At 46.9% G+C, this 25516-nt stretch overlaps 1 protein-coding gene and 1 long non-coding RNA gene across 7 annotated transcripts in view; one reads left to right on the top strand and one right to left on the bottom strand.

Moving 5' to 3' along the window:
* Nucleotides 1–25516, top strand: part of St3gal1 (ST3 beta-galactoside alpha-2,3-sialyltransferase 1) — a 67963-nt gene that overhangs the window by 19995 nt on the left and 22452 nt on the right. For 2 of the 6 annotated variants that reach the window (XM_087558052.1, XM_087558054.1), the window contains exons 3-4: nt 16510–16817; nt 25030–25084. The exons of 2 other annotated variants lie outside the window; for them this stretch is intronic. The gene's annotated coding sequence lies outside the window, so the exon portion shown is untranslated. 6 annotated transcript variants of the gene reach the window in all.
* LOC148004827 (uncharacterized) lies at nt 6394–15174 on the bottom strand. The gene is made up of 2 exons (XR_015625642.1): nt 14922–15174; nt 6394–14295 (listed from the first exon to the last, which is right to left on the bottom strand). It is a non-coding gene; the product is annotated as an uncharacterized LOC148004827 (long non-coding RNA).

Genomic DNA, 25516 nt, shown 5'->3' with positions numbered 1-25516 from the left:
CTCTTGTCCTGAGCTCAGAATGGGAGGAAGACTTGAGAACTCTCTTTTCTTGTCCTGGATTTACCTAGCTGAGCTGAAACAAGGAAGGAAACCTTAATTTAAATAGAGCTGTCTTCTCAACATCACTGGACAAATACTAGTTTCCCTTGTGGCTCTACAAGTGCTTTTGAGTTCTTGAATGTGTCAGGTGTTATTCTAGATGATGACCACAGAGAGTTCATGTCCTAGCCTGGAGTGATTAAGGGGAAGAAGGAAGTATGCATCAAAATGGCAGGATAGTGGGCAAGGGCACCAGGTATGGAATGTTGCAATTGTGGGTGCAACCAGAGGTCTGTTTAGATGTCTGTGGGAAGCCTAAGCCCACTGCTGATGGTTGAGAAAAACTTGGAGGGAAGAAACTAGTACTGTTGGTCACAACTCATGATGGGAATCTTTCCTCTTTAATAGGAGCTATGACCGTGTAGAGACCTGGGACTGTTCCTGCCTCCACACATTCAGGCAGAGTCATGTGCATGGAAGCTCTCAGCACTAAGCTATTTCCTCTAAAAACAACAGGCCCTGTTATCAGCCAGACCAGAGACAGCCTGCAGGCGAGGCTCTCAGTAACTGAGATAAGAGGGCATGTTGGTGGCCCCCAGATACTGACCTGGGTGGAGAGGAGCTTGGGGAATTTTCTTTGTTGATGGCCTTTGAAAAGAGAGGGGCAGTGTCAAGAGCAGGTGCCCCTTCCCTGGAAGAGGGGCGATACAAGCAAGGGAGAATCTGCAAGACTGTCAGATAGCGAAGGATTAGGCAGTAAGGGTGATTTAATGAGTGAACCTGGTGGATGAATGAATAGAAACGGAAGATAGCTTTTGTTTCTGTCTGTACTTCCCATCCTCCATTTCTTGGCAGGCACTCATGGGTGTCACCAGCCCTGAGGTTTTGCTGGGCATGGAAGGTGGAAGGAGTCAGCTGGCCCCATACCTCTGGGATGTTGCTGATAAGCCCAGGCAGCAGAAAATAGAATCACCAGTCAGTGCAGGCATAGGAGGCAGAGCCTTTATGGAGCCTGTAGCATGTGCAGTTTGGAGCTCTCTGTAGAGAAATAATATATTGTCATGGATTTAAGATAAAATATAAGCCTTGATAAGTGGGGTGCTCTGCGGATGGGGTACCATTCTCCTGGGTGAGGGCCAGTCTCCAGTGGATTTGTAGCTGAGGAACTATCTGCCTTTCTCTCCTTGGTCTCTAGAGCTTTCAGGTGGGGAACAGGTCATCTGTTAATGCTAGGAAGGCCGTTGGGAAGGATAGGAAGAACCACAGTGCTGTTTGGTAACATGGGGGCTTCTGTTTTCGTTTTCTGGCTGATGAAAATGGGTTGAAGTCTCTTGTTCCTTTCATGCTGCTGGGATGCTCAAGGACACAGTCTATACAATCTTTAGGCCAACTGTGGTGGTTTAAGGGTGTCCTGGCCCCAGACACTTCCGTATTGGCAGGCTTAGTTACCAGGGAGTAGAACTGTTTGAGAAGGATTAGAATTAGGAGATGTGACCTTGTTGGAGGACATAAGTTGCTAGGGGTGGGCATTGAGGGTTTAAAAACCAAGTCCCAGCCACCCCCCACCCCTTTTCATGTTGCCTTCAGATCAGGCTGTAAAGCTCTTGGCTACCACTCCAGCACCATGACCATCTGCTTCTTGCAGTGATGATCATGAACTAACCCTTAAAAACTCTGATCAAGCCCTCCGTTAGATGCCTTCTTTCCTAGGAGATGCCTTGGTCATGGTGTTTGTTCATAGCAGTAGAACAGTAACTAAGACACTGACCTAGGGATCCCACTTCCAGGCTGCATCTCAAGGATGAGATGAACTACAGAAGGGCTGAGCTGAGTGTTGGTGGAGCAGGTCGGAGTACCTTCAAGGCTTGACTAGAGTTCATTTCTTAGAGCACGTGGCCAGCCACCATGGGAAATAGCTACCTACAAGCCAGGTGCACTCGACTTATCAAGAGCTTGCATTTCATTGTAAATATGTGGCTTTGTATAGTGTTTCCTTAGCAACAATTCCAAACTGATTAAGCCTTTTATGGAGCAGAGGCACAGAGTGGTTTAGTAATGTACCCACAGGCACATGGCTCCGAGATGATCTTTAGAAGTTGCAGCGTGTTTCCAGAGCCATGTCCAACAGCTCTGTTGCCTTTTCAGGATCCCTGCTCCTAATTTTTATAGCTTCAAATGCCTGAGAAAATAGCCTGAAGGCCAAGTTCAGTAGTAGGGTTAATTAGAGTGGAATCACTCATAATGGGTCCATGTATAGTTTTCCAGAGAGCACTGAAATAAATGTTCCAGGTATTAGATGCTAAGAGGGAAAGTCTCATTTGTGTATAGTAAACAGTGAATACTGGGGGCTGATGCTGTAGAGTTCTCTCTCTGGTTTGTACACCTTCAGTTGTGCTTGTTACATTGTTACAGCAGACTCATTTACCCACATTCATTCCATTGGTCAAATCCTGAGGGTAGATCAGGACCAGAGGTGTCCCGGCACTTGTGATTCCTCACTGTCCAGCTTGTTGTGGGCTCTCTGCTTTTCCCTGCTTCTTCACTGTTGTAGCAGATGTAACTCACATCAGCCTCCCTTGGATCCAACACTTTGCTTCACGGGCAACGGATATTTTCAGTCAACTATTGTGGCCAGGCCCAGTGACACAGGATGAGGAAGCATAACAGTGGCATGGGAATTTTGCAGGTGCTTTTAGAAGCCAACCTCACATACTGAGTCCTTCGCTCTTCACGAATGATCAGCTTTTGGTCTGGGACACCCAGCTGGTAGGAGGTTTTCAGGCAGGTTCTGCAGATAAGCTCAGTTTCAGGCATGGCTTTGATTTGAGTCCTTCCTCCTTCTAATGTTCATGTCCATGATGGCCCTGGTATGTCTTCCAGGTTTTGTGGGAAGAAGGACAATACTCAGTGTCTCCTCAGAGTTCCAAGTCTCGTCCTAGGTCTCCCAATCTCATCCCTCCTGCTATAGAACAGTGATTAATGTGGCCCAGCAGCAAATCATACTTCTGCTACTCACCGAGTAATCCTGACCTCAAGTTCCTTACCTGAGAAATGGACATAATAGCTAATGATAGCCTGAATTAGTTAATATATAGAAAAGTACTCAGAGTTCTTTTAGATACAGCACACTCTGATGTCCCATATGAAACAGAAAAGACTTCAGGACATATTGATCAAAGAGCAGCTCTTGCTCCAGATGGAAGGAAAGTTTATTCTGAGGCAAATATAAATGAACATGGATAATGAACACAGACTCAGGTTACCCCCAAGTGATGTTTCCCCCATTTACTGGTAACATGGATGCTATAGTCACAGAATGAAAGAAAGTCATAAAAACAATTCATTTACCCAAAATTTCAGTGGGAACATCAGGTGGGCAAGTTACAGCAAAGAGGGTAGGTAGGCTACCTGTGCTATAGATTTCAGGGGTGATCTGATGACATGCTTAGTTTTAAAGTTGTTGAAAGCTAGTGGTGTTTTAATACGTACTATGGGTCTCACTTGAAGCTGAAAGACTGTTAGGTCAGAGCAGAGACAGTTGATGACTGGATAGTAAGAAGACTTAAAAATAATCTGTAGCATTTTTTTATGAGTCAGGGTCTTATATAGCCAAACTTGCTAAGTAACTAAGGATAACCTTGACCTTCTGTTCTTCCTGCCTCTACTTCCCCAGTGCTGAAGTTCTAGGTCTGCAACACCAGGCTTCACTTCTGCAGTGCTAGGGATTGAAGCCAGGATATGCTAAGTAAGCACCCTACCACCTAAGCTACACCTGCAACCTGGGGCCATATTTTCTCTCTGTCTACAACAGTTCAGCTACCCAAAATTACTGAGCACTAATCAGTCTGCTAAATAGTTAACAAAGGTGTGGCTTTTTTTCTGTGAATTTGAGTTCACAGCAAAAGGGTGACTGTGGGTAGAGTTATGGCTGTGACGTCATAGCTCTTATGACCACTCCAGAGGGAAGCCTGCCGTACCTCAGGGACTTCAGGTTTGTGTATGTTCTTCCTTGCTGGAAAACCTCATTCCTTGCCTCATCATGACTCAGTTGTCATCATCTTTTCTTCAAAGTTCAGTGCATGCCCATGTCCTGTCTTGTGGACATCACCCCTTCTCTTTCCATTTTTACCCCTGTCTTCAACCAGGCCTTTGGCATCTCCTACCCCCACCTTCCTTTGCATGTCATTGTCACCCTGGCCAGTCCTGAGTATCCCTGTGCTATTTAGGATTCTGGAGGAACAGAACTGGTGTTTCCTCTTCCCCCTTGTGAGCTCCTGCATGTACCAACTATAGCTTTTCTTTTCTAGAACTGAGGCAGGTGATGGACCAGGTAAATCTAGGCATTCCCAATGTATTAGAAAACGCAATTCAAAGCCAGGCTATGTCCCACTGCTCTCAGAGCCACAGGCTGACCCATCTGCTCAATCCATAAGCACAAAATTCAGAGTGCAGCTAGCTAAGTGGGTGAGAGTCAGGCAGGACTCCTACGTATCTGTCTTCCCTCTTCAGCCTCTTCAGGTCCCTGCCAACCTGTGACACCACCTCAGATCTACTCTTAGGGCAACAGAAACTGATCTCTATCTGTGGCCTTGAGGTCTTTTGACTTTGGGAACTTTCGTTCTTTCTGGATACTGGCCCACTTACATGTCTGCATGCCTCCCACTTTATTAAGCAAGCACACCCAAGTAGTTTTCAGCCCTTTCTGAAATCAATGGCTGGGTGAGGAGGAGGAAGAGGAAGGGAGAGTAACAGAGCCAGCCTGCGTGAAATCCATTTGGCAAGCCTTTGTGTTACATTCTACAGCGCGTCCAAGAGGCTGTTCGGGGAAGACACGTCACTATGTTGCTCAATGGTTTTTGTATAAACACTTTTTCTAAGCGCTAAAACTACCCTCTGTGTTGAGAGTAATGGCCACTGGCGGGGGAGGGGGGGACAGGAAAGGGACCTTTAAGGCTGGAGACAGAGACTTGCTTTTGTCTTTGTCCATTAGAATAAAATCGCCCTCCTCCACTTAGTAGCCTCTGCAGATGGGCAGTGTATTCAATAGGGCCTTTAGGGGTCAGGGACTTTCTCTACCCCCAACTCCTTCAATCCTGTGCTTGAGTCAAGGAGAGTCAGTCTAAAAGTGTTCCAGGAATCATTACACTGCCTGGTGGTTGTGTAATATTCTAGCAAACAGTAGAACTTGGAAGTTTCCATCCCTCTATTGCTGCGTATCGGTCTGTCATGCACATCAATACATCTGATCGCCCTGGTTACTGACTGTACTCTGTGTTCCTGGGATGAGTTCCCAGGTCAAGTGGAGCGGCTTTGAGAATTTCTCCCACCTGTTTGCAATTGTGACCTTGCTGGGGAAGGAAGCCAGGAAGATTGGGAACAGGAGCTGGAAGATGATCCTAAGGGGCTGGGAGAAGGACAGGGCAAAAACCAAGGTGATCCCACAGCATGGTGGGATCATGTAACAGGCAAGTGGATCTTTTTTCTGCGGGGCTCAGTATCCAGGTCATGGAAGAACAGGAGCAAGGAGATGTCAAGCAAAGAAAAGGCAGGCCATGGGGTCAAGGGAGCTTGTTTCTGATATGATGAGGACCCATTCTCCAATCTTGCACTCATCAGAGGCTAGCATGTGGGCGGGGCAGGGTGTTTGCTAGCAGTTAATGAGATACACGGGAGCGTGACCCACTTGGGGTCATGTTGAGTTGTTAATAATCTACAGGGCAAAAATTAAACAAGCAATGGTTCTTGGTGCTTGCTCCAAGTGTCTTCTGGGCCTGCAGGCCATTCATACCTGGTGGTGGTACTTGCAAGAAATCGAGAATGCCTTTGGGCAGTGAGAGGTGGAAAGCCCATGTTCTGATTAAATTCAGGGGCTTCAGAGATTCCGGCATCCAGAGGAATCCAGATAGCCTTGGATCTTCTAAATGTCTGAAATCCACTAGAATTTAATAGCATAAGCCACATGTCACCAGCTATCCATGACTTGGATGTGGGAGTATGGGAGTGAGCCAGGGAAGGGAGGCACAGCAGGAGTCCTACACACACACACACACACACACACACACACACACACACGCACGCACACACACACACGGGCCCGGGGGGCGTTGAAAACTCTTGTTCTAGCAGCAGGAAAGTTCTTGCACTTTCTAGGCACAGCATGCTGCCCCAGGGATGGGCTTGCAATGGCAGGAAAGGAACTAGTGAAGAGGTCTCCTGAGAAATAGTGTGCCTAGAGTATGGCATGGTTGTACGAGGCAGCGATTCACAGTGCTCATCATAGGAAGCCCCTCCTCCTCGCTGCAGGATGGTCCCAACTCGATCACTCACATAATTCAGACCTGTACTGGATGAAAATACTGAAGAATTCTTGGGATGTTTATTTTGTGGTCCGAAAACAGTAACAACTGGCTATAAGGTGATGCCTGAAGCATTTCAACGAGAAATGCTTCGACAGGAACCCAGTTAGTGAGGAGAGAGGTGTTGCTGGGCCAATCTTGTCAGGGTTTGGCTTAGAAGATACCTTCCAAGGGTCAGTCTCTGCCTTTGCTTCAGTCTGTTATGAAATCAGGTGTCATCTGCCTCTGAAGGAGGAAGCCTGGCGTTAGTGGGGAATGGTTCTGACTATGAACTCCACAGAAGGCACAGAGCAGGCCATGATCGCTGAAGAACTGTACCCCTCACCCTCTCCTGTCCTTTGCAGTTAGGGGGATGGATTTAAGAACAGCGGGTACATGGGCTCTCTTGGGTTGGATCGGGAGGAGCCATATTTCTCATCCAGCTGCAATGTACACACCCAGCTGTTGAAGATTTTCCTGTGTCTCACTTCCTTTCTCTATAAACTGGCATAACAAGACCTACTTAGAGAAGGATTATGGGAGTTAACAGTTAATTGTACAAAACTCCAAGGGTATATCAGAAAGGCTGCAGAACATTTATGTGTGTATATATTTCTACACACATATTCACATTGTATGCATGCATATATATGAATGTACTTATATCATTCGTATAATGACATATATGTACATCTACAGAAGCACTATGTAGCATGTGCTACATTAAACCATTGTGTTATGTGTATCATATGCATTTATAAATATATTAAATATCCTGTGCACACACTAAAGCCAATTTAAACAAATCCCATGGGTCACTCTAGCAAGTCACTTGCTTCTTCTCTTTTCTGATATTTAGAATATTTAGTAACCAGTTCCTCCTGCCTCTGCACCCAGAGTGAGGGACACAGGGGGCAACCACCAGTGTGTTCAGAAGTGATGTACAAAATGTAGTTTCAAAGGCGGGGTACAAATAAATGACCAGCTGCTAAGAGCCACCCGCTTGCTCCCCTCTGATTCCCTGAAGTCCCTCTTTAGCCTGGTGACAGCTGTGACTTTTGTCTCGTGCATTTTGCTGCTGTTTCTGCAGTACCTAGATGCCTAGAAATCAGCTCAGGAAGCCCCAGGGCCAGCCCAGAGCCCACCAAGCCTCAGCTAAGAATATTTTCCTCCAGGGCTCTCCACTTGAATGCCCAGGGTGTGAGCTGAAACAAGGTGCAAGTGCCTCCACCCCTGAGACTCTTCAGGACCTGAAACCAAATCCGGCCTTCCTGTTCTGACATAGCTGCACCCTGGCAGGAGGAAGGGAGGTCCCCAGAGGCCATTGCAGAGGTCCTGAAGTGACAGTTGCCTGAAGATATACTCTGAAGGCCTATGCTGGAGTGCCCACCCCCTGAGTTTATTCAAAAGTTCACCTAACAGTAGGCGGTCCTGATTTTTATAAACTCCAACTTCCTTTTGGAACAGCTCCCCACTCTCAGCCCCTAGGGCTCTTCCCAAGGACAGTCCCCTCAAGGACTTTTGTTCCCTTATCCCCAGATGTATCTCTCTCCATCCTGAAAACCTGTTATGTGCCAGCTGCTATTTTGCCCATCAGATTCCCCCTGTGAATGCTAAATTCTACAAGTTCTACCTCAGAAATGTGGCCCATGCCCATTCCACAAATATCCCCTGCTTCTCTGTGGCCAGAGAGACATAAAAAAAAATTCTTCAGTGGCCTATTTCTATCAGCTTAAGAACCTGAGTACAGGGCACCAAGTATTTCCTGCCATACACTTAGTCCCCTGTGACCCCATATTGTCTCCAGTAGGCCCCCCAAAGCATCATTAGCTCACTCTGTGGTGTTCTCTGTTTGTACAGGCTAGCCTCATAGCCCAGAGGCCCTACCCCTCTTCTTTTACCTAACAAGAGATCCACTGACTAAGGAGATCACAACAGGCCCTGCCCCTAGAAGACATAAAAGTACCAGAGCCTCACTGAACTGGGCTGTCCTGTCCTACCTGGGACCCTGGCTAGAGAGGGCAGATGTATACTACAGCCTTTATGTATGCTTCAGAGTAGGGTTATTGTGAGAGACAGTACAGTAAATAGACTGACTAAGTTTTGCTGACCAGACCTCTTCTTCTGTTACTCAGTTTCACCAAGTTGGATTAGAAGTAGCCACAGCAACCCAGAAACAACTGGGTGTGGCTGTGTCCCGGTAACAGACACCCGCTTCACAAACATAGGTAGCAGGCCATATTTAGCCCATATTTGACCCAGTGTGTTTCTGCTTACTGATGATTTATGTCCCCATCACTCCAGGCCCTAGACTATGCTGCTGACAGCACAGCACTTTCAGTGCCTTGCACGGGGACTATGGTCTGCTCCCCCCAATTCAGTGTGTGATGGGCAGTGAACTAGTAGATACTGTCTTGTGGGTACCATGCCTAGTGACTACCAGCCTAATTAGTATAAAGGCTGGAGAGGGGACACTTGTGGCTTTGTATGCTCGTAGTATAAAGAGGGGATCATTGTGGCTTTCTAGGCTTGGAGTTAAGCTGAAACCTCTCCTCATATGCATGATTAAATCCTGCAGATATTCAAAGAGCTGTGGCAGGGTTGGCCTAGTGGCCTAAGCTGGTTGGTTGGGGCATTCTACCTTAGCTCTCAAGACTCCTGTGTCTGGACATGCTATACTCTTGGCAATGGCCCTGGATTTACAACTTCCCAGCCTTGCTTGGTGCCATTAGGATTGAAATCTCTGGGGAGTAGCTATGGGACAGGGACAGAGAGGTGCTAAAGCTCTCAGAGACAAGCTATTCCTGTCTGAGGACAGCCTGGCTCTTCATTGGCAAGGGTGGTGATTCCTAGTATTCATGCTGCAGAGCCTGTGTGTGCCACATACAAAGAGCTCTGTGTACATCCGCTTATTTATCTGTCATTGCAACTTGTGAGGCAAGTACCATAGTTTCTATCCTCTTGTTTTAGAGAGGAAACTGAGCCACAGGAACATTGCTTGAGTAAAGTCACACAGAAGCTTAGGGCAAGCTGGGATTTGTACCTGATAATCTGATGAGGTCCTTGTTCATGCAGCAAGCTGATACACCCTGGAAAGTACTCAGAGCCCCAAGGAACTCTCCCACCTCTGTGCCCATTCTCCAGATGTGAACACAGCTGCACAGTATTCACAGTGTGAGAAACTGTATCTGTTTCCAGGATCTGTCCCCCAGACAGAAGCTCATTTTCAACTGAGGACAAACAGACAAAACCTCACCTTTCTTTCTCTCTGTGGAGAGTGAAGTAACCTATTCTTTGCTAAAATGCAGATGGCGGACTATACATGCTCACGTGAGTGAGCCAGTGTGGGTTTCAAATCATCAACCCCAGGATCAAAACAGTGCTAGTGTGGGATTCAGCTAGTCTTCTTATCTCTCTGGCCTTCAGTTATCCTGGCTGGTCAATGGAGACTGATTGCCTGGGTTGCTCTGAGAGCTGAGCTCATGTTGGGTTGCAGTTCCCCAGTGGCTGTGCCCTGGCCCTCCACACACATGGCTTCCTCTATCTCTTGTTCTCTTCTGTATAGTTCTCTCAGCCCTCCAAGAACCAAGGGGACTCCACCTTCTGTACTAAGCTGGAGAGTTCATGTAAGAGCCCAGTGAACTCTTGGGCCTGTGAATTTTTAGTCTAGGAAACTCCTGTGGGCTATTTTTACCCGGGGTCCTGACTGTGACCTTATATTTGTCTGTGATTGTAGGCCTTCAAGATAGTCTCTGCTGCCTGAAGCCCAGCATTCTCTATTCTGCTCTGACTTTTAATTCTATTTCAAAGAACTCACAGCCACTAGTCCCCAAGACTTTGGAGATGCTTTGTAACACCACAGAAGTCTGGGTAGGAAAGAAGCCATCAGCAGCTTGAACCAAACCTTGCAATCACCCAAACTAAATGCAGAGTCTTCCCATGGGAATTCTGTGGCTCTGGATGACTAGGGCCTTAACAGTCCTTGTCACTTCTTTCTACCTTCCCACCTGTTACTCTGGAACAGCCTGTTTGCCCTGGGTGATACCAAACAGTTACTGTGGTTGAGGATCTGGGCTGTCTAGAGACAGAGCTGAGAAGGTCTTTTGGTGTTCACAGATAAGTGTTACACAGAGTGGTCCTTGAGCTGGACCAACCTTCCAATTCAAGGCTTTTTTCCCCATGGCCAGGCACACTGTGAGGGCCTCAGACTGAATGAGCATGCTTTCTAGTGTACACTCAAAGCTGTATCAACTCCAAGTACCCCGTTTATCTTCCCTTCAAGTCCCCCAAGCCTGGTGGACTTCCAGAACATCACTGCTCAGCTATGTGCTGGCTGCAAGTCATTTGCCTTACAAGTTGGCCCAAGGTTGTGTGGAAAGACCTACATATCGGATGCCAAGCTCCAAGGATAAGAAAGCTGAACCTCTCTGAGGCCCTGATAATCACCTGCTCTTAGCTGGTTTATGGTCAGTGGCCATCTCTGCTTGCCTTGGCTATGACAAAGACCTAAGGGAAGTGACTTTAAAGTAAGAAGGGCTTTGTAGTAAAGAAGGGACCTATATGATCTGGGAGGCTCACTGTCTCCGGTGGATTCGGGATTGGAATTTAGAGACAACGGTAGGGGCTGGTCTCCCTGGAGCAGGGAAGCATCCTCTAGACACTGGCACAAGGCAGCTTCGGTGATTTGGTTTTGATTTTTAAGTGTTGCTAGGGCTACCTTTCTCACACACTGGTCCTACCCTCAACTTCCTGGGGTGTCCTTCACCGCTCTGTGCTCCATTGACTTTAAGCTGATCCTGAGAAAGTAGTTCCTAGGCTGCCTCTAACCTGATACTCAGTTTCTAGAGGTCTCTGGTCAAGATCCTGAGAGTGGGGATTCTTCCAACCCACCCCACCCCACCCCACCCCTATTCTCCTGCCCAGCACAGGACACCACCAGTTTTTAGTGTTCTAAATTAGTTAGACAGTTATATTTTCCAGTCATGAAATTGCTGTGTGGTCACAGAAGGAAAATAATGGAAAGGTAAGAAAACCATGAGAGCTCAAAAAAAAAAAAAAAAAACAACAACAACACAAAACAAAACAAACAAAAATAAAGCAGATACCCAGATTCCCATGGGCCACCCCTACCAGGAAGTAACTGTCTGTCCCCAGTGTTTAAGACTCTTTTACTCCTTGGAGTTCTGGTTCAGTAATGTTTTTTCCCATGTTCCCTGATTACACACTATAACAGAAAACTTCTGGTGCCATTGGAAACTCTGGGTGTGCTCTGAGGTGTGAGGATGCTGCATGCTAAATGCTGCATAGTCTAGCTGACAGCATATTTGTCCCTGACATACCCGATGACTTCTTTGTTTTAGATAGAATCTTACATATCCCAGGCTTGCCTCAAATTCTCTCTGTCATTGAGACTAGCCTTCAAATCCTCATCCTCCCGCCTCCACCTCCTGAGTGCTAGGATCGCAGCCTGCACCATGCACCACCTCACCCCATACTGATGACTTCCTTACACCAGCATGTGTTGAGACACTCTGACATGGTGCTCGCAAAAATGACAAGATGATAAACATCTCTGCACACCAAGATGATGATACATCGAGCTTGTTCCTGGAATAGATTCTTAGGAGGTTTTCAGGATGGGAGGGGACAGAGTTTTTCTAGACTTTTTTTTTTTGCCTGGGTGACTGTTCTTTCATGCTAGATGGAAGGCTGTGGTAGAGCAGACCTGGCGAGGACCAGGGCTCCTGGCAGGGACTTGTGGCTCTTTCTGCTGAGCAGGAACCAAACCCTAGGTGCTTCTGGCTCAGCAAAGGCAGAGAATGGCCGGCACCTAACTCAGCATCCTACACTGGTGTCTTGGCAGCTGTAAGAATCCCTATGATCAGATCAAGTTTGTCTTAGGGCTAGAATGACTCAGAGCTCTTGGAAGGGCTGACCCGACATATCTGTGCACCAAAGCTTCTATGCCAGAAAAGGGGCCACCTCCAGCAAGATAGAAGTCCCTAAAGAGTAATCACAAAACAATATCAATGGGAACCAGAGGTAGCTCTATGAACCCTGTCTCTGGTCCAATTCTGCATTCTTCTTCAAGAGCCTTAGAGACATTGAACCTGTCATGCATTCCTGACTTAATTTGCTTTCTGCTGCTCTTAAAATTTCACCTTGTAGTCAGGTTTGTTCCTGCTGTAGTCCTCCTCCACCTATGTCATCACTTGACCCAATGCAAGGGTTCAGTCATCATGAATGGAATGAATGCAGAATGAATAGGTGAAGTTGTGGAGACTCACACCCAGGTCCCAAATGTGATATAACATTAACAGTCAGTAGGCCTTAGTTAGGGCTGCTATTGCTGCAATGAAACACCATGACCAAAAAGCAAGTGGAGGGAGGAAAAGGTTCATTTGGCTAACACTTCCAGCTCATAGTCCAATTCATCATTGGAGGAAGTCAGGACAGGAATGCAAACAGGGCTGAAACCTAGAGGTGATGTAGAGGCCATGGAGGGGTGCTACTTACTGGCTTACTCCCCACAGCTTACTCAACCTGCTTTCTTATACAACTCAGGACTAACACCCTAGGAATGGCATCACCCACAATGGGCTGGACTCTTCCCCATTGATCACTGAGAAAATGCCTTAGAGCTGGATCACATGAAGGCATTTCCTTAACTGAGGCTCCTTTTCCTCTCATGACTCTAGCTTGTGTCAAGTTGAGTTGACAAGCAAAACAAGGCAGTACACAGTCCTTCAGCTAGTTCAGTTTTTCAGTTCTAGAAGTGTGTCCTATGCCTTCTCAGAAGGCATTTGTATTACTGACAAAGGGAAACTGACCAAATTCACTAGGCCCTTTGTCCCCTGGAGTATACAAACACTAAAGACCTCACCTTTGACTCAGACCTTTGGTGCCACTGACAGTTCTCTCCATTGTAACAAGATGTCATGGAGACCAGGAAGGAGATAGGAATTTTCACAAGATGAGGTCCATGCAGGTTCCACCTAGCTCCTAAGCTTGCTTCTCTGCTATGTCCTCATACTATAGTTATTTCCTGAGTCCTGTCACTTTGATGCCGCAGCAACACAGTCCCATGCTATTGTAAATGGTTCCATAGCAGTACATCTCCATGATATTGTAAATGTTGTCATAGCAGTATAGTCCCATGCTATTGTAAATTCTTTACAGATAACCATTTTTCTTCTTTGAACACATATGACAACCTCCAGGGAGACTGCTCGATAATTTGGGCAGCTCTGGGATTCTCCAGCGTGGGGAATTACTGGTATTTCACAAGCCTGTATGAAACATGTCTTATAGTAGTTCCAGAGGGTTCTTCAGCATGGCTAATGCCTCCTCCCTCTCATTGGTACAGATTACCAGGAATACATCATAGCCTGCACACGGCATCCCAATGCCTTCACATTTCCACCAAACTGATCGGTGTCACAGGATGTCACCATCTGTCTTCCTTTGCCTTTTTCCAATAGCTGGAGAAGGCTCTTTACCTTCTCCACCTTCCATCTGGCCTCAGCTGCCCTCCCACACCACTCACTTCCTCTTGCCCTTCACAAGTTACCTGGACAGATTAAATTCAGCTCTTCTCTCCTGACATAACAGGCTATAGTCAGGTTTACAAGCCTGTCTCTAAAGTCTGGCATGCTTGAGTCTTTTCCACCTATACAGGCTGTATAGTCAGAGGCCTCCACTTCTCTGAACTTTGGGTCTCTACCTGCAAGCTGAGGGTTAAAGGAGCAGGGAGAGTTTTCTTGGGAACTAGGAAGTACCTGACACATGCTACAGCTGAGCAGGGGCGAGTTCTTAGACTTGAGTGGTTTTGCAGTCCCTCTTGGGCTTCTGGGCTGATATGCATCACAGCAGAGATGTATCTGTATGCACAGCCTAGACCTCAAAGGAGTTGCCAGCCTTCCTGGAAGAGAGTGTAGCATGAAATGTTGAGTTAATTTGGCTGCTTTTATTTAAATCCCTCCCAAGCTTAGAATTCTACTAGCAGGAAATTAATGGAAGGGAAGGTGCTCCCTATAGGAGCTTTCCTATGTTTCTTGATCTGGGCCTTGATTCTATGCAGAAGGTAATTATAGGCCACCTTGGTGGTGGCAGAGCTCTCAATGTGCCCTGAGGTCTTTCTGCTGGTCAGAGCATACATGGGTCCAGCAGAGGAAGAGTGATCCCTCCAGGAGGCAGTGGGAGGGATAGCGGCAAGCTGAGCATTCTGTGTGCCCCAGAGGATAATAGAGGGGTTAGGAAGGTGAACACCAACAAGATCATAATGCTACACTTATAGGGGCCAAATTGACAGTATAGGTGTGATGTGTATAGAGGAGATAAGAGGAGGATCCCATCTTCCTTCCATGGAAGCCACCAGCCCCTTCCTCCACTAATTTACTGTTGTGAGACAAACTTTTCCTGGGAGACACAGCATGCACAGCAGGAAACCATCAACAGACTCCAGTGTGGATTCAACCAAAGTTCCACTTGGTGTCTCAATGAATTTTATTGGAGTTAGTGCAGGAATCTGGGTGAGGGATTACTTACAGAAGAGAAATGTTTCAATGACAGTTGCATCATCAAAGCAGAATAGATGACAGCCATAAAACCTGGTACACACTGCATAGCCTGCAGGCAGCCTGGCAGTTTGGAGAGTGTCCTTTCTGGTGTTCTTAGTTCCAGGAAGGTCTTCTAGCCTCTGCTTCTTCCAGTGGGTTGTCCTTGTCTAAGAATGATCCAATTTGGCTTTGCAGAGGCTTCTCTGGGTGGCTATTTTGTTGGCTCTGTCTTGCTTGGTGACCTGGTGACATACCAGAGAAGCAAGGTTAGGAGTTGGGTGGAGCCTACCTGGACCCCATCTTGGGAAAATCCCTCCTTCCTGGTTTCCACAGCCTCTTGTTACAATAGAGGGGAGGGACCTAGAGAATCCAGCCCACTTCAAGGACTTCCTGAAGCTATTTTGAGTTCTTTACTTCCCATCTCACTGAGCTTCTATGAAGGAGGAAATGGAATGTTCCAATCTTGGAGGAAACTTCTACAAAAGTACCCTGTCAGTCTATGTTTGAAGAACATAGGAAAATTTTACAGCTTGCAGAACATCTTTCCTCTGACCCAGCTCCAGAGATGTTCAAGCAGTCAAGACTGTTTCACCAATTTTTGTTGTCAACTGGGAAACCCATTTTGTCTTTGTAGAGGCTATCTGTGGAACTGTTTCCCCATTGACTTCGCCATGCTCCATGACCTGGTAATACACCACAGAACCAGACTTAAAGAGCTGAGTGGAGTGGAGCCTACACGGTCCTTATCTGGGGAACCCCGTCTCCTTTCTGATCTCCAGGATCTCTTGTTACAATGGAGGGGACCGAGAGTCAGAAGGAATCAAACGTCAGAGTCCAAGGTGAAGTGAGACAGCTTAGGATCATATGTGCCTGTAGGCATCAGCTCCAGAGGCAGGAGACCTGAATTCAGGAACTGGTACTGCCTTCCCAGAGCTTTGTGATCCAAAACAAGGAGCTTCGTCACTTGCCTGTCAAAACTGGAGATGACAGGAAGTCTCCTACCTATAGCTCATCTCCAAAGGCTGATGGGTTAATCTACATGACATATTTGAAACTGTGTACACCTAAGTAGTTAACATTTGCTAGCATACAAAGTACCAAGCATACACTAGGTAATCAGTAAGTACAAGCACCCATCTGCTGGTAGATAAACCAGAAAAGTCCCATTCTGTTCTTGGTTGCGGTTTTTGCAAAAATTTAAGATGCCAGACACCCTTTTCCCCACAAACCTCACTCACATGAGCTCTCAATGCCTCCAGCCTTGCTTTTCTACCCTAGCAAATGTTGGATTGACAGGAATTCGCAAAAAAAAAAGTGTTTTCGCATTCTTGAGATGGGTGCACACTGCCAAGACAGCCAGGTTTAACCCAGGAGCTTGAGAGAATGCTGGAGATTACCAGAGGAAATAGAAAGGCTTACACTTCCTCACCCTTTCTCTGCTATGCTGATAGGCACTTAGGTTTATCCCTTCAAACCCCAATTGGAAAGCTCACTGCCAGAACTTAGAGATAAAGACCTGGGCACTGGCCACTTCGTGTTCTTTCCACACGCTAATCCCTGTGCTTTCACTATTTCAGCTTGTGATGCCTACCTGATGCCCACATGCACAGAGAGCGTCTCTGTGTCCAGCATGGGACGGCGCTATCTGTACTGATGAAAACCTAGGCAGATTTGCATGTCACCTTTACTGCAGTTTTATGCCAGTTGCTTTCCTCATCTACAACTTTACACTCAAGTCCCATCCCCAGCAGCTCCAGCAGTCTCAACTCGACCCCATCCAGACACATCTACAAAGGAGATGAAAAATGCTGAAACACAGAGATTCCATCAGTGGATCTTGGGGGACTCCAGTGACTCCCAGTTGGCTCCCATCAGGGCTCCTGGTGTAAGCATCACCCCTGTTTAAGATTTAGTCTCACTCCTCGTTGTCTCAGCTTCAGTCATGCAAGGTGGTCAATAAGTTATTAATCTCTCGCTTCACGGCTTTCACCATCCTTGCCCAAGGGGACCAATCTATTTTTTTCCAGATGAACTGCTCCTGGGTGCAGCCTCTCCTTCACAGATAATTGTTCTCATTTTGAGGGTGGGCTGTCTGCCTACAGGCCTTACTATTCCTGGAACTCACGGGAATTGCAGGGTTAGGGCCATGACGTATCTTTTTTGCCTCCATTTGTTTGGTTTCAATTGAGAATAAATCTTAGTTATCCCAGGCTGTCATTGAACTTGAGTTTGTAGGCTTGGCTGCCTTTAAACGTCAGCTGATCCTACCTCCATTTGTGCAGAGGTTATAAGTGTGGACCACCATGCCTTGTTTTGGAGATGATAACGATCTAACCCAAGACTTCAAGAATGCTAGATAACCACTGAACAGACACCATGACCATAGTAATTCTTATAAAGGACAACATTTAATTGGAGCTGGCTTACAGTTTGGAGGTTTAGTCCATTATCATCATGGCTGGAGGCATGACAGCATGCTTGATAGGCATGGTGTTCGAGAGGTAGCTGAGAGTTCTACATATTAATCAGTAGGCAGCAGGAAGAGACCCTGAGACACTGGCCTGGCTTGAGCATCTGAGACCTCAAAGCCTGCTCCCATTGGCATTTCCTTCTAACAAAGCCACACCTCCTAATTGTGCCACTCCCTTTGAGCCTATTGGAACCATAGTCATATGAGCCTGGGCCCTGTGTGTGGGCCCAAGTAAAGAACATTTTAGCACAAGCAGCCTCCAAGTGCCTATTGAAAGAGACCACTACAAGACTAAACACTTCACCTGTCCCACATAATCAGCAAGTTTGCAGAGTCTTGTCTTCTGAGAACAGTGAGTCGCTTCACAGCTCAGCTCCATCTCCCGACATTTTTCTCAGGCCCTGCCAGGTGCACACACCCCTGTGGCCAGCCTTTTGCAGATATGAGATGAAGGTGATGATGAGCTGCCTGCTGGCTGAAGTCCATCCTGGATCCTCACCTGCAGCCCAGAGAAGTGCTTGGAGCAATGATTCTCAACCTTCCTAATTCTGAGACCTTTTTAATTCTGGTTCTTCATGTTGTGGTGATCACCAATCATAAAATTATTTTCATTACTACTTCATAACTATAATTTTGCTACTGTTATGAATCATAATATAAATATCCATGTTTTCTAATGGTCTTGGGAACTCCTGTGAAAAGATCCATTAGTCTTCAAAGGGGTGGCAATTCTCAAGTTGAGAACTGCTGCCTTACAGGATAGACAAGAGGCCCCTGATAGTTTCTTCCTGGGATTTACTCTATCTTGGTATAACAACACCTAGCATAAAAGATGGACTTGGCCTGGGGACTCTGGGGTATTCAGGATCTCAAGGACAGATGAAACCGTGGAAGGGACATGAAAATAGGTATGTGAAGAGACTTTGTTCTTCAATAATTTGATGGGTGGATGTCCCCAAATCTGTCAAGGGACATCTTATTTTACCAACCTACAGAGATGTTCTTTCTGCTCAGCTTTCTGCCAACTCCCACCATGCATTGCAGGTCCCTTCCACCTGGAGGTTCTCTGTCCCTCAATCTTCCTGATCTCTGCTCCCTGTGCTTCCTAAATTGCTCCCTCTGGAGCTCGGCAAGATGCTCTTCTGGAGCCCCTCCCCAATTCCCACCCTCAGACCCCCTCAGTGACTCAGAAGGTATTCATCAGAACTCACGGTATCAGTCCTGCTCTGTTCCTAAAGGTGAAGAAACAACCCAGAAAGAGCTGGTCATCTACAAAAGACCACAGCCAGGGAAGCTATGGGACAGGGATTTTACCCAAGGCATTCAGCAGGAACTCTGTTAGGACTTCCCTGGTCTGCACTTTCTACTGGAGCTAGAACGTTGCTTGTGACAGTGAGTCATAGAGCAGCATGAGCTGTGGCAGTAGCCACCAGCCACCAGGCTAATAAGCACCCGAAGTTTGCCACCATCAAGGGACTCCTTTTCTATTTAATTCTGATCAAATTACCTTATTGAATTAGTAGTGCTAATTGGTTCATCGATTAGTACAACCAAGGAGCTATGTTTTAGTTCCAAGGTTGAATTTTAATTAGAACTAGCTGCATGAAGCCAGTAGCTTTGAAGCACTGGGTGAGACTTCCATGTCAGCTAACAGATCAGCTGGCAGATGCTGCAAAGACCCTAGCATCTGGACAAGACATAAGAGTTTCACGCTGTCCATCACAACAGGGGGCCGTAGCCTCTACTTGTCTCAGAGACTCAAAGCTCTTCTACGAACCTGCTCACTGTTTACTGGTTTGTATGATTAGACTCAACAAGCAACCAGGACAGAAAGGACTTCATCTTGTTTACAGTACAGTTACCAGGATCAGGAATGGGGCCTGGAATGTACTGGGGAACTTGGTAATTTTTTTTTTTTTGCCAAGTGACTGCAGGCTTCTATCGCAGCATCTGAAGCCAGAGGACTAAGCCTAAGCCAGGTGTGTGCTGAGGATCTTGTTTTCAGCAAGTTCTCTGAACATGGAAAGGCATCACTTCTGAGGGCTTTTTATCTGATGCTCACAGCTCAGATCGGCCTCCCGCTGTGTCTTGGCTCCTCCCAACAGAACTTGACACAGGAGTTCAGAGCATGTGGACTACCTAAAAAGTATTTCCAGAGGGGTCCGGGAGCAGGGCCAGGCAGAAGGTGCTGCATAGCTCCTGCTGGGGCTAGCCTTTATACTGAACCACAGCACAGATATGGTCCAATGTTGGGGCAGGGGGACCAGCTTTCTGGGGTGACTGGGAGGTCTGGCCTTCACTCTGATCTATAGCACAGGGATGGCCCTATTTGGGGGGGAACCTTCCTGTTGAGGTGGGCCAGAAGGGAAGGGATTTCTAAGGTGAAGCAACTACTATATGATATGGCAGGAAACTTGAGCAGCAAAGGAGTAAGTGGGGCTTGTTGATCAGGACCCGGTGCTGAGCTTTCTTTGGGTTGTAAATGAATCCAGTGACCCTTGGGGTCACTTCACTGGACAGGCAGGTTTCAGGTGTTTATTTCTCTGGCTGGGATTCAGATACCCCAGATCCCTTGGGTCCTGTGTATTGTTTTAGAGATGCCAAGTGTAACAGCTTTTGCCCAGGCAAAGGAGGAGTTTGGAAGTGATTCAGAACTTGGGGTGCTGTGTAAACTTCTAGCAGCCCACAGCATACAGGTGGGGTGAGTTGCTCCCCTTATGTGAGCAGAAGACAGCAGGATGAAGCTTGGCAGATCTCCAAATTCCTGGGCTAGCCAAATAAAAGGAGTAAGGGGGTGTCCCACATGTGCCTTCCACCCTACTGTCCCTTCTGTGCTTCTGTGTACCTAAAGATATCAACCTTCCCTTCTCAGAAGCCCTCATTCCCATTCAAGTGCAATGTGAACTTCCTACCCAGTGAGCCCCAGAAGAGTTGCTAGAAGCATGTGTGAAAGCTATATCAATTTTGATCTAGCCCCTTGTGCCTATCTTCAACCCTCATACATCAGTCACCCCAATCTGTCCATCCCTGAGCTCTCCTTTGTTTGGCTCAGTGTTTATGTGCTTCTCCTGTAATCCTAATAATTGCCTTAGAACACAGGTCTACCTTGCATTAGAACATAGACCCTCTATTATCCCTCTCCCTCTCTCCTAGAATCAGGCCACACCATGCTACAGCTCTCTTAATTTAGGAGTATAAACCCTACCTCATTCTCAGGAATTCAAGGCCATTTCCTTCAGGACTTCCATCATGTTATATATGGCTGCTCTCTCTTTCTCTCCTACTTCAAGGCTCCACCATGGCTGCCCATGGTCACAAGGCTCTCCTAATAAAGTTCTGAAGGGTAATTTTGTGTCATCTCTTTTCTGTGAGCTTGCAGTAATTCCTAACACTGCCCTTCTTTTGCAGGTATGGAGACAGGGTCAGAGAAATGAATTGACTTTATTCATGGCCCCTGAAGGGCTAAAGATCACAGTGGGTAGATTTTTACAAATCAGATGCTTGGTGGTAGGAAGTAGCTAGTGCCCTGGACCTTTCAGCTTTGCTGTATACAAACAATACCTAATGCTTAACTCTAGTAAGGGATTTTGCTCATGTGGCAAATGAATGTTATCTGGGGGCTGTGGCTCAGTGCTACTCTGGGAGTTTTCTCAGCCTTGACCAGGCTGAGGGTAGTCACTAACTGGGACATGACTAGCTTCTATGATACCTGAAAGGACCACCCAATCTCGTCTGTACCTCTGCCAGAGATGTCACACATCATTTTCAGGGCTGTTTGACCTTGGTGGGTTGATGGTGTATTGCCCTCTCACAAAGTGGATGGGCTAAGAGACTAACGAATGTTTTCACAGTACCTTTGTCTACAAGCCAGCTGGTTGTATAGCTGGATGCCCAGGTCTTACCTGTACCTCTGGCACTTGGCTGCAGTGTAACTATCAACATCGTGATCTTGTACCTCAGCTTCCCCATCTTAAGGTGGGCTTATTGCTAGACCTTTGCATTCCCTTGCTGGGGGGTAATCATAAAAAAATGCCATCAGCAACAGGTTTACAGGACAGAAATGAGTTGTGGAGATGTGTGTAGAAGTTCAAAGACAAGGTGTTAGTGCTAGATCTGGTGAAGATTCCTCCAAATTTGCAGATGTCTCTCCTTCCTTCCTCACAGCCTTTTCTTTTCTGTCTGGGTATAACTCTATCCTTTCATGTTTTCTGGTGCCACATGTAGTCTTGTGGGACTTGAGGCTGTTTAACACATGACCTCCCTATGGCACACTATCATTAACCATTGAAACGATGACTAATTCTAATTGGTCATCATTCTAATTCAACTTCCTTATCTGGGAAGCAAGCAAGCACAAGAAAATGGGAAATGTGTATCATCTGGCCAAGCGCAGGTGACGATGATGGTGGTGACCAAGCAATGATGATGGTGACGGAGGTGAGGTGATAACAGTGGTGACCGTGGTAGTGGTGATAGCTGTCATGATGATGGTGACAGTTATCTTGATGGTGATGACAGCTCAAGATGGATAATCACCTGAGAAGGGGGTATAGATTAAGTTGGTCTGAGGGCTTATCTACAGGGGATTGTCTTGATAACATTAATTGTTGTAGAAAGATCAGCTCACTGTGAATGGCACCATTCCCTAGGTAGGGGAGTAAATAAAATAGGGCAACAAATATATGAACTGAGGATTTCTACACTGTCAGGTCTCAAAAAAACTGGAGGTGCCTATTAATATATCAAAGCAGATTCTGACCACCAGTCTCTCTCAGCCTCAAAAGTACCTGTTATAGAGTTGGGGCTCCTTTCAGAACTTCTCACTCCCACCCCCTACTCTAAACATCTCCAACCCTTGAACTCTGCCTCTCTTCCCTTTCCTATTTAACTCACCAGTTTGGCTCTTTGCTTTCTTAGTTCTCTTTGCCATCTTGGTCTTCTTTTGTATCCCCCTTTCTTCTCTTCCTCTCTCACTCTTCCTTTCTCTCTCTTCTCTCATGGTCCCATGTATTCTGCTGGCCATGCTCAGTCTGGACTCTTTCAGATGCCCCCCTCATATCTACAATGAAAACCTTCTTGTCAACCATACCTAGAAGTGGTCATGTCCTCATTTCATTCAGGCACCAGATGGATAAAGTGAGGACATGGCTACTCTGAGATGTGGTTGGGGGGACGGTTTTTCTTGGAAATGTGATGGGGAAAAGAGCCAGAGGCATCGAGAAGAGTAGAGAGCAGGGAGAGAAACTTGGAGACTAAACATGGCCAGCAGGATAGAGTAGAAACATAAGGGTGGGGGAAAGAAGGAAAGGAGATAACCAAGAGAGAGAAAGATGAGGGGGGGAGGGGAGGAGAGAGGGGGAAGAGAGAGAGGAAAAAGGAAGGGGGGAGGGAGAGGGAGACCAAGGGCATGGCTGAAATGGGTTATAAAGGAATAAAAAGATAGGAGTGGTATGAACGTTTGAAGACTGGAGAAGTCAAACTGACCACAGGCATGCATCCATTAATGTCTTGCTCTCTCCTCTTGACTGACTGTGATATAACCAGCCCCTTCAATTTTCTGTTGCCTTGACTTCTTCTCAGTGATGGGCCATAATCTGGAATTGTGATTCCCAACAAATCCTTTATTCCTTAAGGTGCTTTAGCAGGGGCATTTTATCCGAGCATCAGAAAAGAAACTGAGACAGATGGTCACCACCATGATGGTGGTATTCCTTTGGATCATGATAGTGGTGATGGTGGCAATGTTTCTGATAATAACCACGGTAATGGTGGTGAGATGATGAGTTGATAGTCACATTTGTGATGATGCTGATGGTGATAGTAGCAATGAGTACAAAGCAGGGAATAACTATTTGCACTGTCCAGTAATAATGTTTGTGATGAGCGCGGTGGTGGTGATGTTGGTTGTGGTTATGACCATGATGGTGGTGAGGATGGTCTACAGCCTTTAGATAGCATTTATCATACACATCTTAAATGCTGTCTTTATTTTGGTCTCTGAATCATCCCACCCAACCATGGGAGGTAAGCACTATTGGCATTCCTTATAGATGGGAAAATTGAGGGGTAACCACACACTGTGGCTCACTGAGGGCGTGGTGCCACTGAATGACAGCCCCAGACATCTGGACCCATAGCTAGTGTCCCTAAGCACACATGACATGAATGACAGCCCCAGACACCTGGATCCATAGCTAGTGTCCCTAAGCACACATGTACCATGAACATCCTGGGCTCTGGGTCATCCGCCCTTAATGACAGCCCTCAGCTAACCCAGATTCAAGGCCACTGAAGTATTCTAGTAAAAGAAAACGAAGGGCTTCGCCTCTCAGAAAGTTCTTTTCCTCCAGGCAGGAGGAATAGCCCAAGGGAGGAGCAGTTATTCAGTACGTGATGTTTGGGGATGTCTCCATCCCTCTCAGAAATTAAGACACAAGCTCAGCCAACCATCAGGTCTCCCTCATTCTCAAATTCAACTTCTTCCCTCTACAAACTATGAACTATCAGTTTCCTTCTCCCCCCAAAAGAATGATATAGACTCAAAGCCTCTTTAGGCCTCCTGCCCCAGGGTGACCTAAGACTATTAAGCTTGGGCCAGGGCCTTTCAATCCATGTTCACCTGCAGCAGCCTCCACACTCAGCTGACTCTGTAATTCCCACTGCTACAGGGAAATTATGGGCACTGGGACAGTCCATCTGCCCCATTCTTTCCATTCTATCTTATTTAAAGGAAGATTGTTGAGACCCTAAACAAAGGGGCTATGTGTCACATGTCCCTCATGATGGACACACATTAACTGAAGGGTGGAACTTCTGCCTTCCTCTGTCCCTGGAATTAGAGACAAGCAGAATGCAGGCACGGGCTACTCATCAACTAAGTACATGGCAGAGGAGTCCCTCCCCCACCCCTGAAACCTCTAAGAGCTCTCCTCCCCCCTGCACTGGGTTTCTGTCATGTTCAGAACCCACCTAATAAATCTCTCACCAAAAAGGTCAACCTGTGCCTGGACCCCCAATTCTGAGACCCTTACAGAACTTCCAGCAGGCGCCTGAGTCAGAGGTCATAACCTTTCACCTAAGACCCTTATCTCCAGCTCAGGCTGTGACCTCATGGTTCAGGTAAAGCTCACAGTCTTCCTGCTGCAGGCTTCCTGTGAGGCTGCTATGCCCTGGAGGTTAGGATATGTGCTGGGCTTAGCCTGTATTGGTGGGCCCACAGGAAGGGGCTATTCCCTGCTCCCATGTCTACTTCCTGCACTAGTCATCCCCCGGGAGTGGGAGGAGCTAGACCAGCCAACATCCCCAGGTAGTTCAGGCTCTGGGGCAAGTGCTCCACGTTTAACATTTTAGAACTGAAAGTAGTCTTAAAGGCCTGGTCCCCAGAGCTTTGCTGTTTCAGTTTCCAGACAGGAAGTCGAGACATATGGCTCTCTCGGTCTGCCAGTGCTGTTTTAGGTACTTATGTGTTAACCCTAGCACTGAATGGTTAACAGGGCCATCACTCCACTTCACAAGTTTGTGTTTGCTGTATAAGGCCGAGCTGGGCAAACTGTAGGAACCCTCTTGTTGGTCCTACAAGCATCGGCCCTCTTGATGGTGAAGCTGAGCCCTTGTTTCTGTTTTCCAGATGAAGAAACTGAGACCTAAAGAGGTTAAGGGACTCCACTGATGTGGCACTTCCGGTAAGCACTCCATTCTCCTTGACTCTAGAGACTCTGCTCTGATCGTCTGGGATGGTGTTGGGCTGATTGTATCCTCCACCAAAGGCTGGGCTGTGGCTTTTGTGATGTGACCTCATGCAGAACTGTGAGTTTATAGGGAAAAGTTTTAGGGCCTTTAACTGGGATGAGGGGGTGCTGGTGTATGGTTAGGACACTCCAGAACTCCAGTGTTCTGGTATAAGGAATGAGTCCTAGGTGACTGACAAGAATCCGTGTCCCCAAAATGCTCTCTGAAGATCCAGCTCTCTAGGAAGCAAGACCCTGAGCCCACAGAGAGACCAGGCTCCTCCTTGTGATTTCATCCCATCCTACCTCAGCCCTCAGAGGTGCCCACAGATACTTCTCACGCCCAGTGACACAGTCTTGGGTGGTTGGTTAGACAGTTACACTACT

This window comes from Rattus norvegicus, chromosome 7 (assembly GCF_021556685.1).
Source record: "Rattus norvegicus strain SHRSP/BbbUtx chromosome 7, alternate assembly SHRSP_T2T, whole genome shotgun sequence".
Lineage (NCBI taxonomy): Eukaryota > Metazoa > Chordata > Mammalia > Rodentia > Muridae > Rattus > Rattus norvegicus.
Note: the sequence above shows the minus strand (reverse complement) of the source record. Positions and strands in the feature narration are given on the sequence as shown.